Below are 15,339 nucleotides of genomic sequence, written 5' to 3' on the forward strand. Positions count from 1 at the left end.
TAATCGATTCGTATAGATCAGCCGCAGTGCATAGGCCTATTTTTGCCAACAAATATTACTCTATTTGTCTATAATTAATAGAAAAAGTTTTTTGTAAATTCAACAATCTCTCCAAATATGGATATTACTTTCTTGCACAAAAGCGCGCCATCTTTGGACAAATTATGTAAGTGCTCTAAGCCACAAACCTACATAAGCGTACGCGCTACACGGTGAAAAATTAAAACATGGTTTCCCATTGTTGCACTTATCTATAATAGCCTCTACCAAAATCCTAAATAATTGTTCCAAAATAATTTGTAGCGTACCAAAAAATCTTAAATAGAATTAATTTCTGACCTGCCCATTTTTTGTGGCAAATTTCACTTACACCTAAATACATAAGTCTTTATTTAACAGATTCTTTGTTTTTTATTTTAGTTGTTTACAAAAAAACATGAAATCGCAAATAATGAGTCAACTTTTGTTGAAACTAACTAATTTATTTATAACAATTAATGGCAAATTTGCCCCAAAATGTTTTTGCATTTGCAGATTTAATCCTCATTTTAGATAAAGTACGTCTTATACTGAACAAAAAAAAAGTTACAAAAATATAACATTAAATTTTTTGTATTGTCTTTTATGCTAATTTATTTTATTTCTTATTTTATTTTATTATATATTCTTTTATTTCAACTTAGGTTATTATTATTTAAATGCAACTTGACTGAATCGAAAAATTTCACGTTGTATATTACATGAAAAAAAAACGTCCCAAAAACGTTTTTGATTTTAGGGCAAAACGGCAACCACCATCATGGCGGCCCTATTGTGTAGGCAGTATATTACCCACTATCTATATATTAATACGCTAACAAAATTTCCATACAAACAATTGACAGGCGGTTTCGCATAGTTAGCATATGTAAAATCATATAAAAGTGATATTAATCGATTCGTATAGATCAGCCGCAGTGCATAGGCCTATTTTTGTTAACAAGTATTACTCTATTTGTCTATAATTAATAGAAAAAGTTTTTTTAAAATCTAAAAATCTCTCCACATTTGGATATTTACTTTCTTGCACAAAAGCGCGCCATCTTTGGACAAATTATGTAAGTGCTATATACTCTAACAAAATTTCCATACAAACAATTGACAGGCGGTTTCGCATAGTTAACATACGTAAAATCATATAAAAGTTATATGAATCGATTCGTGTAGATCAGCCGCAGTGTATAGGCCTATTTTTGTTAACAAATATTACTCTATTTGTTTATAATTAATAGACAAATTTTTTTGTAAATCCAACAATCTCTCCAAATATCGATATTTACTTTCTTGCACAAAAGCGCGCCATCTTTGGACAAATTATGTAAGTGCTCTATCCGAAGATTAGAATCTTCATATTTCCACAATGATCCCATTAAACCCGGAACATAGTCTAAGTGCACTTATTGCGTTTTTATATGGAACTGTTTGTTCACTTCACTTAATTTCAAGTAATTTCACCATAATTCTATGTCAATTTCATTTCATTTTACATAATTTTTATATTTTTGTTTAAGGAGCTCCATACCAAAACGTTATAATTACATGTGAAAAGTTTGTAGGAAATTTGCGAATCGAACCCTGAATCGGAAAATTTAAGAAAATACAATCAAAAAGTACAAAGTCTTAGATAAAATTCAAAATTTTACAGAAAAAGTTAAGTAACTTAGACCAGTCTGCTATATTTCCAACACTTGATGCATAGACTGAGTTGAAAAAATACACGTTGGTCGAGTTTCGACCACAGGCGAGACTAGTGTTTATTATGTTGTTAAAATATCCACAATTAAAAATTGTTTATAAACCGGGTAAAGAGATGGTACAGAAGAACGAGAACTGAGTACTGTCATCCACTCGGTAACGAAATCCGTCTGCGTATCGAAAGATAACTATGATTATTACAGAAAAATATTGGAATCAGACGATAATCTGAAACGAGTGTGCGAATATGTGAGGAGAGGTTGGCCAGACTACCGCCATTTAAATGACTTGCCGTTTCTTCCATAAATTTAAAGCAGTATTACATTTTGAAGATGGGCTACTTTTCAAGAACCATCGACTGGTAATTCCAAAAAAATTACAAGACAAAATGTTGAGGTGGTTACATGCGCCACATTTTGGAATTGAGAACACACTTGCAAGGGCAAGAATGCTTTATTTTTGGCAAGGAATGAACAAAAGTTTAAAGGAGTTGATTGCGTCATGCACTATTTGTGAACATATAAACGAAATAATCAAAAAGAACCACTGAATCAAGAATCAACTCCTAAATACCCATACCACATGGCTTCAGTGGACTTATTTTAATATGCCGGTAGTGACTACATTTCGATTTATGATTACACAAGTTTACAAATTCAGGCCAACTTTTGGATCTGAGCAGATAAGAACGATTCTTATCTATATTTGATATTCTGAATTCGAATCTGCATTAAGTTTTTTAATATTGATTCTAGTTTCCGAGTTTTCGCATGATAGCACCATTGTGCTGTTATATGAGCTTTTAAATAGTGTCAATGCTTGATAAGTCATTTCAACTGTAACTGTAAAATAATATAAGTGATTAGAGCAAATAAAAATGCAGAGACAGTGTTGCAAAGTTGATTCAAAGTGTTTTTGTTACGTTTGTGATTGTTATATGATTAAAAAAAGTGGCAAAATAATAACAAATGCGCTCAAAGGTGCGTATCTGCACTACTTTGGTTTCAGAGTAGCAGACACTCATAAGTCATGGATACCGAAATTTATTTCAACAGGTAATTGGTATCTTGACTGGGATGCAATATGGATTCACCAAATTTTGTTGTTTTTTATGCTTGTGGGATAGCCGCGCAACTTAACATCATTATGTGAGAAAAGAATGGCAAAGTCGTACTCAAAATGAGCCTGGACAGCAAAACGTCTCCGCTGAACCACTTGTAAATCCACAAAACATTTTCCTGCCACCTTTTCACATTAAACTAGGCCTTATAAAGAACTTCGTCAAAACATTGAACCGTGAAGGGCCGGCTTTTTAGTACTTAGTTAAGTTGTTTCCTAAATTGTCATATGTAAAAATCAAAGAAGGAATATTTGTCGGACCTGATATTAGAAACTTAATGACTCATAAAAAATTTACTAAATTTTTAACGCGCGATGAAGCAGTCGCATGGGCATCTTTTCAAAATATCGTTCACCACTTTCTTGGTAATCACAAATCTCCTAATTTTAAGGAAACTATTGGCGATATGTTGGAAAATTATCGAAAGATTGGAGATAGAATGTTTCTAAAGATGCATTTTCTGCATTCCCATCTCGATTTTTTCCCCGAAAACTTGGATGATACGAGCGACGAACAAGGAGAATGGCTACACCAAGATATAGCCAACATTGAAAGACGATACCAAGGATTTTGGGATAAAGGCATGATGAGTGACTACTGTTGTACTCTAATACGCGAAACAGATACTAAACAATACAAAAGGCAAATTTCACCAATCTTCATTTCTGATTTGTTACTTTTAAGTTAATAAAATGAATATTATTTGACAAAAATCTTTAAAAATGAATTTATTGACTGTATTAAAAACTAGAATCAATTTTAAAAAACGTAATGAAGAATCGGATTTAGCATCATAAATTGTCTTACAAACCACTTTTAGTTGCCTGGATCCGAAACCGTGTATACTTGTGTTATTACTCTAATTTTTTAGTAGCTAGAAAAGTCAGCAATAAAACTTCCGAACATATTATTAATGTTCTTTGCTCTGCTTCGAAAATAAAAACTGATAATTTTCCCTTCAATTCGGCACGGTTTGAAGAGTTTTCACGTGAATTTAATGTTCAATTTAAATATTCGAGTCCAAGATACCCACAGAGTAATGGAATGGCTGAAAAAAGAGTAGAGATCGCTAAAAAATATTCTAAAAAGGTGCTATGAGGCCAATGAAGTGGATCTGTTTCAGTATAGAATTATGGAATACAATACAACGCCAGTGGCAAGCATGAGTATTACCCCATCGGAATTGTTCTTCAGTAGATTAATTAAAACAAGGCTGCCAGTGTTGGAAGAAATGCTTAGTAGAAAACACGTGAAAGAAGAGTTTATTCAAAACAAGATTATTAGAAAAAAGGAAAAACAGAAATATTATTATGATAAAAACGCAGTCATTGTCGAAACTGAATATTGGCGACTTAGTTTTTTTAAGAAAAATGATAAAAAATGGTATTACGGAAAAGTTAGTGGAATGGTTAATGGCCGCTCCTATATCATTAGAGATTCATTTGATAATTATTTTAGGCGTAATTGTAGGTTAATAGCAAAAACAAATAATGATGATTTTGATGCTAGCGACTTACTGTTTGAAGAAAATATTAAATCAGGGCCCGTATTACATGTTACGAACAGTGATTTAAAACCATTTTCACTAAAGCAATAACTATGCAACTGTCAAACTTTTTTTAAAAATTATAATAAAGAACTGATCTACCGAGTACTATTTGTAGCTAGTTCAAATATGCCATTAATCCGAACCACTCTTTAAGAGCTATTGTGATTGAAAAAAATGAGTTTCGATCACGGATCGTAACACGTAATTCAGGCCCAGGTGGAGGGAATAATCTACCAGAAATTGAGATTATACCAATTAATAAGAGTTATAATTATAATGATCAGAATAATGTAAGCCAGAATGGCAACAACATAGAGCCGAATAACGAAGGGGTAGACACTATAAATCCATCTAACGGTGTTATCGCTGGGGAATTAGAACATCCGACAGATGTTGACTGTGGAAGCCTCGATAACTCCCTATTGGAGTAAAACACTGCTGAAAGTGATGAGTCAGATGTAAGCAGCGGAAATGAACCAGTAAACGGAAATTATTATAGAACACGTTCTGGTCGCGCAGTTAAACCTCCGCAAAAATATGGGTTGTAAAAAAAAAAAAATTTTTTGCGTGTAATATGTCTATACATATTAGTCGTAAGTAGGCGTTTTACGTGTACCTACACATTAGCCTTAAATATGAATTTATGTAAACCAGCACATTAGCCTTAAGTATGAATTAAAAAGGGCGATGGCAACACTGAGCCACGGCCATTCCAATTCAATATACTTACTTGAAGAATACACGCCTGCAAGACGTGAATAAAACACTTAATAAATATATCTTATAAATTTCGCGCATGGCTCTTAGAAATATAAATTTAGAAAAATGATCGATCACAATGAATATAAAACAGTTTCCGCGTTAAGATCTAGGGTATTTCCACAGAAAATCGATGTATATTTTCTGAAATGGTCGGATCGTAACTACCTCATTACCTATTCCCGGTTTTAAAACCGCATTCGATGGTTTTATTTCCTTGCAGGTCTGACAGTCCCTCACAAAATTTCGCACCTGTACCACCATATTCGGCTAATAATACAACCTCCGTAGGCGGTGTAACGTTTTGGCCATGTCACCATGCGCAGCTATCTCTGGACAGTGTGCCTTTTCGAGAAGAGTGGAAGTCAAAGCTTCAGCTTTGAAATACCATCCCGTCTTCTACCTTTAGGTCAGGAAGCCGTTCCTTATTGTTTTCTACAGCCTTTATTAAATCTTTGTAATCCTTCGATTCGAACTCCGTTGTTTCCATATTTGCGATGGGTGAAGTTTAGATTTCCTCAATGCAACGCAACAGGGTGTCGGCCACTATATTGTCTGAGCCTTTCCGATGTTCGATTTCAAAGTTAAACGCTTGTAGTTGCAGTGACCACCTAGCTTATCTCCCATTTAAGTCTTTCAAAGACATTAACCACTTTAAACTAGCGTGGTCCGTACTACCCTAAAAGGCATCCGATCAATATAGGGACGAAATTTCTTTACCGCCATCACAGCTGCGAGGCATTCCTTCTCTTTCGTGCTGTATTTTCTTTGGCACACGTTAAACTTTTGAGAAAATTACGCGATTGGCTTTTCTGCGCCATCATTTTCCTTCTGGTATAGTACAGCACCCAGACCATAGTCAGATGCATCGCACTGCACCCAAAATCGCTTCGAAAAATCCGGATGCTTAAGGACCGGAACACTCGTCAGAGCTCTCTGTAAATCATTGATTGCTTCCAGAGCTTAGATAGATATTTCAAATTTTCTTCTCTTTTTAAAGAGTCGGTTAGAGGCGCTGCCATAGTGGCGAAATCTTTTATGAATCGCCTATACCAACCGGCGGTACCAAGAAAGCTACGGACTTCCTTGACTGACTTTGGAATAGGAATATTCTGGATTGCTTTAATTTTTTCGGGGTCTGTCTTTAACATCCCACTTCCTATTATATAACCTAAATAGGGCAACTCCTTAAAACAAACTTTGGATTTGCCTAACCCTATCGTTAAAGTCACGTCTCTTAGACATATGACGACCTCTTGTAGGATTCGCAGATGTGATTCAAAATCGGGTGCGATGATCAATAAGTAATCTAGGTATAAAAAAACGTTAGCTTTGAGCTTTTGGGGAATGACACGGTCCATTAACCGCATAACCTTTGGGCTGCATTACACAACCCAAACGGCATTGTAACAAATTGATAGAGAGGCCGTCCGGGCACGGTGAAGGCTGTGTATGCCTTACTACTGTCATCAAGTTCAATTTGCCAAAAGGCGAACTTTAAATCGACACTACTTATAAAGTGTGTGTCATCGAGGCGACTTAGAATGCCCTCGTTTTGTAGCGGATACGCATCCTTCACCGCTACTCCATTTAATTTGCGTGCATCTAAGCAAAACCGATTTTCCCGGGTTTGCGTACTATTGTCGTGCGGTTACTCCAAGGGCTTTCACTTTCCTCTAACACACCCAGCTCCAGCATCTTGTCCACTTCTTCATATACGATTTTCTGCATTCCTGGGGATAGAGGATAGTGCCGCTCCTTGATTGGTACCGCCTCGTCGACCAGCTTGATGGTATATTTTTCTATGTTGGTACGCCCTAACCCATGCTTCTCATACGTCCTGAAACCACTAACAAGTTTGCCTAAGCGTTGTTTTTGCTCAGCTGTAAGGCTGTGTAACACGCGTCTCTCATTTTGATCTTCAGACACCATTTCCTCTTCTATCTTGGTAAGATCGATTTCATCGGCAGCTATTACTTCAGGGGCCAACTGGAAAGTACGCCAAAAGTCCACACCAAGGTAAATATTTTGCTCCAGGTATGGGCAGAAAAAAAATGTGATTTTGTGTACTAAACTATTGAATCTTAGGGGTACCGTGATCTTGCCAAGAACATTGTGCCTGCGACCGCCTGCTGTTTTGACGGAGGACACATACCGCTCGATCGGCACAGCTATTTCGTCAACGAACTCCCTGCAACCACGGCCTAAAATGCTTACAGACGCGCCGGTATCTAATGAGCCGCGTGTTTGTACTACCAAGATTTCAATCTCCGTGAACACCCGCGGGTCAACGCTACTAATCTTCTTGACCGAAGCTATTACTTTCTGCCGGAGTATTTTTCGTTGACAAAATCGCTGCCTTGCCTTCTGAACTCTTCGCGACACTGCCCGACGTTCCATCACTATACTTTCTGCAAAGATTCTTTCCCGAGTTTCAATATATTTTCTGTACCGTTCCTCGTAGGATGGCGTACTTTCTTTAGGCGCCTTTGGTTGCCTATCTGTCGTGGTGTTTTTAAAAATAGAACTTTCTTTTTCATTTGTTAATACACACTCGTTGTCGAGTGGCGTGACCGTAGCCGCATCTACTTTGACAGGGTTTGGGTACCGCGCGATTCCCCCGTCGCAACCGCGTTCCGTGACATGTTTCCCCGAAGGATTACACGACGGACACTTGGGGATAATCACATCTAGCTTCCCGCATTTGTAACAAAAAACCTGAAGCTGTAGAGACATACGCTCGGTGAAAAAGTGACCATCAGCACCACAGTTCCAGCATGGCTAACCTCATCGATGCGCTGTGTACGTGGCGTAAATACATTCGCTGGCATACGCTCGCGGCGCGGAAAAACCCGTTCAACCTCTTAACACTCCATCATTAACCGATCCAATGAGTACGCGGAATTCGGGTAAACCATCTTAGCCAGGGACTTGCGCAAGTTCCTTTTTACCAACCGTACTATTTCATATTCCGGGATGGGATTCCGCAGTCGCGAGCGCAACGTACCAACGACGTGAAAATACTCGTCGATCGTTTCATTCGGCCTCTGCTTCCTCTACGTCAATTCCCTTAGAACCTCAAAATCAGTTTGTTGCGACGCAAACTGACGCCGAAGTGCATGTTGTAGGGTTGGCCAATCGTTTCTACCATGGGACCGGATATAGAGCCAGTACCACTCACGCGCCTCGCCACCCAGTAGTTTGTGAAAGTCGCGTATGACCTCGCCCCATGAACACCCATATTGTTCTTTTAGATACTCTAACCGAAAAATAAAATCTTCTACCTTCATAGGTCACGATGCCCTTGGAAGTTAATGCCCCACTTCTCGATGTTAAGATCTGATCAGACGAACTCCCTGTTTTCGCGTGCTATGTTGCACGACGTTCTGTAGAGATGGCCGCGGGTGCGCCTGCATCCACAATTGGTTGTTGGGGAATTGGTAGTGGGTCCTGGCGAGTGAAGGCATGTGTTGCTGTATACGATGTTGGCCTATTATTGATTCTGATTGTTTGAGCGTTGGTGGGGTTCTCCTGTATCGCAAACTCATTTCTAGGATTCCATATTGGAGTTATGTATCCTTCTATTATTTCTATTACGCGACCTAGTACTCCCTATTCCTGCATCTGTGTCTCGGGCCGTTTTAACCAAATCCGGTATGATATCGCGCATTTCATTAACAATAGCGGTTTTTGCCTCCGCCATCATCTCCATCAAAATTGGTGCCATATCTTCACGAATATCACGCGAACCGTTTTTAGATGAGCGATTGGGTTCGCCATTGTTGGACACGATAGTTGGGGGAAAGGACAAGTGGGGCGGTGGGCCCCTATTGGCCGTGCTGGCTGGGACTCTTTCGGTGGTTATGGCACTGTGCCTGTATTTTTATTGGTTTCTATCTGTGTGCTGTTTGAGTTTGCCTGTATTGTATCCCCGCCCATGGCTCCTGCATTGTTACCCCCTCCCATGCGATCCGAGCGATCGATAAAAACAGGGTCGTTTCTACTAGGCTGGTTGGGGTTGTGCTCGTTAAGCTATAACATGATTGTGTTTCTGTTTGTATACCGGAGATTATAAGAGGCTGGTCTACTTTTCATTAAATTACGCAATTTTTTTCCGTTTATACCGTTTTTCACCATCTATGACTCAACACTAAATAGTTTCTTATTTACTTTCTTTACATTCTTAATTTCACTGTATATGTATGGGGAGGTTCAGATGACTCGAGAGTTATACAGCATACAGCTTTACATGCCTAACTGCTTGTGGCCTTAACATTTTAAAAGCTGAATTCGCAGCTACTTATTTCAAAACTTAAAAAAAGGACTTCCAATCCTCCTGATTTTAACACAAAAAAATGTATGTAGATTGCGTTGTATTTAAAAAAAAGGCAAAAAAAATCAATTGAAAAATGTACTTGGATGCTAATGGCCTGACCTTTTTGGTTTGACTATGTCATCTCTGGGCTATTGATAGGATCTACCCATGTGATTCCATCTTTCCGTATCGGTGCGATTGGATTCCTGGAACTAACATCACTTCCAAGTCACCAATTTGGACTGATGGGCACACAAAGGCAGATCCGTTTAGTTAGATGATAGTGTATCTGGTACCTTTACCTTTAGCTTCAAATATTTATTTTGAAAGAGTGAGCTTTGATCCTTTTTGCCGGATTAAATGGTAAAAATCCACGGAATGTTTGCTCATTAGTGGTCGCCAATTTCAAGGTAAGGTGCAAGTGTTGTACCCTATGTTTTAGTTTAGGTGTTATATGAATATATGTATATACTAATTATATCGGAGTACAGCAGGTCCCCTTTCTTACCTTTGCTCCTTTTGCGATTCCACCCTACCTACCCTTTTGCCGTCATCCCCATCCCCGACCGATTAAATTAGCAAACCATATTCCAGTTTCTTTTCAAACTTCAAACAAGTATTTTAATACAAAAAAAAAATGCATAACAAATTTATCTCTTTACAATTATAAATTAAACAGACATTTATATTTAATATCGAATGCCTACGCATAACACATATGTATAAATGGATTTCACAATCTTACAACATATATATATTATTTTAAAATTCCATCAACGGACTCTCTTTAGGAAGTTATTCATCATGAGTTCTGTCAAAGCTAAAAAAAATACACCCATGTTCATACAAAAAAAAACTTATATAAAATATTACAATCTTCTGTTTTCTTCTGTGTCAGCACAAAAAAACCAAACCCTTCGCATGGCTCAAGATGAGCATTACTTTAAATACAACACCCAAATCCTACAGCCTAACTAAAAGAGCTCTCTTCGGTGGAAAATTGATATTTGGGGCAGCTGGATATTTCAGCAATAAGGAAACTATTGCGATCTTGGGACCCTGGTTTGGTGATTTCGTGTGCCCTACTATCGCCACTTTAACATCAAATACCAAAAATTCAAAATTAATTAATACAATGCGTATACATATATATTTTTTTATATCGTAAAAGAAACTGCCTTCATTTGATTGTTGGGTTACACCAACCAAAATCTTTTACAAGAATTTTGCTGTCTTCACCTCACGTGGTTTTATAGGCACTGTTGTATGCCTGTATGCTGGTGAAAAGCGATTGTGGTAGATCTCCGAAAAATTTCCATGGTGCAGACCAAAAGCTTTTGTTAATTGACGGGGTGTTCCGCCTAACAGAGAAAACCTATATTTTATACTGATTACAAAAAGGGTGATGCTTTTACGCCCATTTGGCGTTCATGCACCTCGCGTAGTCTTCGAGGGTGCAATTGACCCAATAATATGCGAAGAAACCCAACAAACACAGAAAAATTTATTCTCGAACGTAACTTATCTCTTTACGCGGTATTTGAGGTGAAGTTGAGAAATTTTTAACAACTTTACTTCCACATATATGTAATACATATATATAATTATATTTCGTTAAATTTTATTGCAAACAAAAATATGTACAATTGTTATTCCAACAATTGCATATAATAACTAAGTATACACCAAATATAAAAATGAATTAAAGCAAAGAAAAATAATGGCCTTTGGTCCCAATTAGAGAATAGCCTTTGAGGTGATGTTGAGAATTAACGTTGGGGATTTGAGGAAGGGATTTGATCTCAAGGGCATATCGAGTTGATATTATACTAAATTGTTTGTTGGGAATTTAATACCCCCGGAAACTAATAAAATTATACAAAACAAAAATTTACCAAAAAAGAATTACCGGAAGAAAATTATGAAAAGTTTACCTGGGACTTGTAGAAAGATATTCGAAATTTTGTGACAAGTCACACCATCAAAAACTTAAAGTACAAGAACCCCAAAAAGGCGCAAAAAAAAAGAAAAAATCTGTCTAAAAAAAAGTTAACTCCACCGACTTACCAAGGTTTAACTGCTGTCCCTGCGTACAGCTGCTATTCCACATCTATCATGCGCGTTAGCCAACTAATTGAAAAAACTATGTAGTTTTCGTGCCGCCTGGGATCCTAGACCTTTGGCCTTAAAATTGATTTTTTTGGACGAACACGGGTTTCTTTATGAGCGTTTTGCCCGCCGCACATAATTCTTAAACACAAAAAAAACTTTACGATTTTGTCCTTACTGGACTTCGCGCCAGGGATATATATATATAAATTAATAAAAAACGTTTACGCGGTCCTACGCACAATCGACATAATCAACTTAATAACACAGCTATTCTATTCTTTTAATGGTAACTAACACCTTTATATTGGCAATAGCTTAACAGCATAACGTTTCTAGCATATATACATATAATACTTCTATATCAATATCTTCCTAATGTGCAAATTTTCTGTCAATCATTATTTGCTGAAACTGTGCAAATGTATGTTCTGCGCATACGCAGGCTTTATTAGTGTTAATGAATTGTAGTAGCGTGTGTAAAAATAGTATTAAAGGGGTAACAACGGGTCACTATCCCCTTTACCCAACTTCTGCATACTAATTGTTATAAAATCTCAGTTTAGTCGGTTAAACAATGAAGAGGCCAACAAATACACTACAGGCTTGATGTATTTATTATTTAAACATGGGCTGCAGCCATACAAAGTACATTATTTACATAAAAAATAAAAAAACAAGGCGAAGAATTCATATTTTTGAAATGAAAAAAAATCAAATATAAATGTATAAAAATATACTTATACATACATACATACCTACAAGCATTTCTTTAAATATTTTTAAAAATAATTTAAAGTGAATTAGAAACGATATATAAACGTTTTAAAAATTTTACTTATTTGAGTTTTTTAATGAAGTAAATTTTTGATGAAGTAAACAAAATATGAGTACTGGGCTGGCTGCTATTGGTGTTGAAATAATATCAATTTTGTAATTTTTTTTTTCTAACATATTCTTTTTCGTCCGTGCTTTTTTTCGTTTCAAAAAACAAACGAATATCCAAATAAAAACTTATTACTTCCTTACACAGCTGTGTCCGGTGATTATTAAAGATGTCATTGCTAAATAAATTTTCGATGGCTATGTGATCTAAAAAAAAAATAAATAAATAAATGTAAGGCGCGATAACCTCCGAAGAGATCTAAGGCCGAGCTTCTCTTCCAATTTGCGTCGTGCTCCTCTTGATTTTCCCTACAAATTGGCCGGGCGGGACCTACATGTTTCATGCCGACTCCGAACGGCATCTGCAAGGCAGATGAGTTTACACTGAGAGCTTTTCATGGCAGAAATACACCCGGAGCGCTTGCCAAACACTGCCGAGGGGCGAACTCGCTTAGTAAAAATTTCTTCTAATTGAAAAACCTTATTTCTAAAATTTTGATGTTGCTTTGCCCGGGGTGCGAACCCAGGGCATACGGTGTGGTAGGCGGAGCACGCTACCATCACACCATGATGGCCGCCGGCTATGTGATCGTCCATGATAATATTGGAGAATGCATCACTTGTATTTTGAAAAATTTTATTTATTAAAATTAATTTTGAGTTTCCAATTGGGCATGCCTTGAAAACTTGGCTTAAAGCTTTCTCTGACACTATACAAATATTACATACGTCCACAGATGGTGCGACAAACGGACCTTTATTTTTGTGCGCTGAAATATTTTAGACCCTTTTTTACAAAAATTTAACGACAGCCTTGAGATTTTGTCTCCTTCTCTCGTTGTATATCTGTTCTGTAATGTTTGACAGCCTGCAAAGTTCAGTAGTAGTGATATAGAAGTATTACATATATAGTTTCTAGTTGCCGTTGCTATTGTTTTCCATTTCAGCCAACAACGACCATGTCACCCTCTATCCATCCATTTCCTAAGCATTCTCCCACCGTACCTACAATTCGTCATATTGCAACCTTCTGACATAGAGCTTTTAACTTCCCTGTGGTGAGAAAGTTGTTGCTGTCATTTATTTTGACATTTCTCTTTGTGGCTCAAAACACAACATACACAAATCTATGAATTCGTATTTTTATTGTTTTATGAAATAAAAATGTGGTTTCGCGATTAGGAAATACTAAAAAAAAAGATGTGGGGGATTGTTTGCCACAAGTTAGGGTAAAGACCATAGTGCGCGTGAATGCCAATCCTGCCAGAACCTTACACTGTGCCACCAATTCTGCAGCATCTTTCCCCCGGCTTCCACCCGGCTCCTAGCGCGTTTTCTGACTTGCAGGTAATCTTCCAAAGAAATTTCGATGCCCCAGATGAGAGTCATCCGTTCCTTTCCTGGCAACAGTAAGTTAATATTTTTAATTGCCATTTGTTTCGCTAATCTATACTTTCACAATACACCGTGTGACTACATTACCGACCACCGCATATATATGAGCCCTGTGTATCGCTATCGGATATGTTTTCCATGAAGGCCACCCCACCCGATGCATCACGAGCGGTCCAAGGTAGCGCATATCTTGCAAACGCCTAAACGTGGGGAACACCCACCCTGACAAATGTGTGTGACGCATAATTCGGTATAAACTAAGTCAAAATTTTTTCCCAGGCTCACCCGCCGAACAACACCTGCTACGACAGCCGGCCAACGCCAAAACAATTTCCGGCACAACAACGGCAGGCCGCATACATAGGCCCGCCTACAACAACTGCTACGACGCCGGCCAACGCCAACAATTGCCGGCACAACAACGGCAGGACGAATACATAGGCCCGCCTAAAACACTGCTACGACAGCCGGCCATCACCAACAATTGCCGGCACAACAACGGCAGGCCGCCATACATAGGCCCTCCTACGACACCTGCTACGACAGCCGGCCAACGCCAACAATTGCCGGCATAACAACGGCAGGCCGCCATACATACGCCCGCCTAACAAACCTGATACGACAGCCGGCCACGCCAAAACAACGGCAGGGCGCCATACATCGGCCCGCCTAACACATCTGATACGACAGCCGGCCAACGCCAAAACAATTGCCGGCACAACAACGGCAGGCCGCCATACATAGGCCCGCCGAACATATCTGATACGACAGCCGGCCAACGCCTTGCCGGATTAAATGGTAAAAATCCACGGAATGTTTGCTCATTAGTGGTCGCCAATTTCAAGCTAAGGTGCAAGTGTTGTGCCCTATGTTTTAGTTTAGGTGTTATATGAATATATGTACATACTAAATTTCCAACTTCCGGTTGTGTGTCATATACTACCTGACACCATTTTTCGTTTAATTGGGCGCCATAATAAATAATTGTAACCTACACTTTGAAAGTGCATCCGCCCCTTTTCTGCGATCAATTCGGAATTGCCCCCAGCTAGCTCAGTTTAAAGGCGGGATACTCAACCCTTTGGCCACATTGATCCGAGGCGGATGTTACAATCATCATCTTCATACATCCCACCAAAAGCCCACCCTACCTTGGACCGCTCATTTATATCGGAGTACAGCAGGTCCCCTTTCTTACCTTTGCTCCTCGCGATTCCACACTACCTACCCTTTTGCCGTCATCCCCATCCCCGACCGATTAAATTAGCAAACCATATTCCAGTTTCTTTTCAAACTTCAAACAGGTATTTTAATACAAAAAAGTGCATAACAAATTTATCTCTTTACAGTTATAAATTAAACAGACATTTATATTTAATATCGAATGCCGACGCATAACACATATGTATAAATGGATTTCACAATCTTACAACATATATATATTATTTTAAAATTCCATCAACGGACTCTCTT

Source organism: Eurosta solidaginis, chromosome 4 (genome assembly GCF_040869045.1).
Source record: "Eurosta solidaginis isolate ZX-2024a chromosome 4, ASM4086904v1, whole genome shotgun sequence".
Classification (NCBI taxonomy): domain Eukaryota; kingdom Metazoa; phylum Arthropoda; class Insecta; order Diptera; family Tephritidae; genus Eurosta; species Eurosta solidaginis.